The sequence below is a fragment of the Eucalyptus grandis genome, chromosome 5 (assembly GCF_016545825.1).
Source record: "Eucalyptus grandis isolate ANBG69807.140 chromosome 5, ASM1654582v1, whole genome shotgun sequence".
Lineage (NCBI taxonomy): Eukaryota > Viridiplantae > Streptophyta > Magnoliopsida > Myrtales > Myrtaceae > Eucalyptus > Eucalyptus grandis.
The window spans coordinates 53,743,209-53,745,392 of record NC_052616.1 but is presented as its reverse complement, the minus strand read 5'-3'; the positions used below and the strand labels follow the sequence as shown (position 1 = coordinate 53,745,392).

The 2,184-nt window shown below is 40.6% G+C and overlaps 1 pseudogene; it reads left to right on the top strand.

The window, feature by feature from the left end:
• The first annotated feature begins 14 nt into the window (after nucleotides 1-14).
• On the top strand, nucleotides 15-2,174 carry LOC120294024 (annotated as a pseudogene).
• Nucleotides 2,175-2,184: the final 10 nt, after the last annotated feature.

Genomic DNA, 2,184 nt, shown 5'->3' with positions numbered 1-2,184 from the left:
ATCTTGAACTTTCTTGTCAGTATGAGTATCGAAATTACTCAACCAACAGCACCTTCGAATCAAACCTGAAGCTCCTTCTTGATTCACTGTCGTACAACACTGCAACAACGGGATTCTACAACACTACTGTTGGAGAAGGCCTTAGCCGAATTTATGGACAAGCTCTTTGCCGAGAAGATGCCAGTTCCGCAGCGTGTGAGGGCTGTGTCAGCAATGCAAGCCAAGAGATCATGAAGCTGTATACTGCTGAAGATGCACTAATTTGGTATGAATTATGCCAAGTACGCTATTCCTTCCAAGATTTCTTTTCGAAGATGGTTTATACTGGAAAATACCCAGATTCAGATTATCAGGAGAAACTTGCGTCTGACCCAGCCCGTTTCTATACCTACTTGATGTATCTAATGAAGAATATATCCAATGAGGCTGCGTATGTTAACACTACTCAAATGTTCGCGGTGGGGAAGATAAATAAATCTGTGAGCCAGACAATAAATGGGCTAGTGCAGTGTACTAGGGATATGTTTGACAAGGACTGTTACAGTTGCTTGGACTCTGCCTTGGCGGATCTAAGAGCATGTTGCTATACCCGGGAAGGTGGAACGGTTGTTAGCAGAACTTGCAATGTGAGGTATGAGCTGTATCGCTTTTTCAATGGCTCGACAAGTTCTACGTTATCTTACCCAGCCTCCACAGGTAAGAAAATGAAATCTATCGGAAATTAGTAGGAAAAGAAAGCTATAGTTATCGCTGCAAACTCAGCTTCTATGCTTATATATGGTTAGAACAAAATTGAAAAATAACGATTAAGTTCATTGGCATGATGGATTCTTTAGCTTTGAATGTTGACAGAGGAAATTTCTACAAGGGTCCAAGATCCTAGAAAATTGTTTACACCATTATTTTTATTTCAGTCCCTTACGAAGAGGCCAACTTTAGCAACTCATTTTCCTGGTCTGGCTCTGTTTTCTCAGTATTTCTGTTAGTAGCTTAGGTTGCTTTCGTTCAGTGAGTGCAGTCTCTAGTGAAACTTATATCATAGAGAATCTGAAGAGACTTAGCTTATATAGCCTTCACAATGGCAAAAGCCAAATATGCAGGAAAATTACTGAGGCAATCTATTAAGCTGAAAAGTTCTAATTAGCCTATTGATACTTCAGGATGTTATCCATATATTAAGATATTTATTCAACTTATGAGGAAAAAAAGGGATAAATGGAAGAAAGGATGATTGGCTTGTCATTGGCGTCCTGGGACTCCTATTAACTGTTCTTGCTGGATCTTGCGCCCTCTACTTCAACCGGAGAAAAGCAAAACAAGGCATATATGAGAAAATGGATGTTTTAATTCATATTTTTTTGAGAGCTAATCCAGACTCAGGTACCTTCAGACCTGGAAAGAAGCCTGCGTGCTTTGCTTAATGATTTAACAAATCCAGTCGGAGTGGAAATTACTGAAGAAGGCAACCTGGTTAGCTCTGAAGAACTTCCTTTCATGGATCTAGTCACACTAAAGGCCGCTACAGATGACTTCTCAAGTTCAAAGAAGCTCGGGCAAGGGGGGTTCGGTACTGTCTACACGGTAATTTATCCATTGCTGTCAGTTTGCGATTGTTTTCTGTTGAAGTCCAGTATGTGGAGGGCTTAACCGAATTAGCTTTCAGGGATTGCTTTCTGATGGAAAAGAAGTAGCAGTTAAAAGGTTGTCAAGGAAATCTTGGCAAGGTCTCGAGGAGTTCAAGAATGAGGTCATCTTGATTGCAAAGCTCCAGCACAGAAATCTAGTGAGGCTTCTAGGATGCAGCATAGAGGGAGATGAGAAGCTGCTTGTAACGAGTTCATGCCTAACAAAAGCCTCGATATCTACATCTTCGGTAAATTCTTGTGACCTCCAACTTAGAACTCATTTGCTTAGAATTTGCGCATGTTGTAAATTGTCCTCATTATTAACCTTTTTACATGATGCCCTTATCTCCAGATTTGGACAAACGTGCACAGCTTGATTGGTGCACATACGTTTCTATTATTGATGGAATTGCTAGAGGACTAGTTTACCTGCCCGAGGACTCAAGACTTAGGATTATTCATAGGGATCTTAAGCCTAGCAATGTTCTGCTGGATCATGAAATGGTTGCCAAGATATCGGATTTCGGGATGGCCAAAATATTTTGCTAAAACCAAAGTT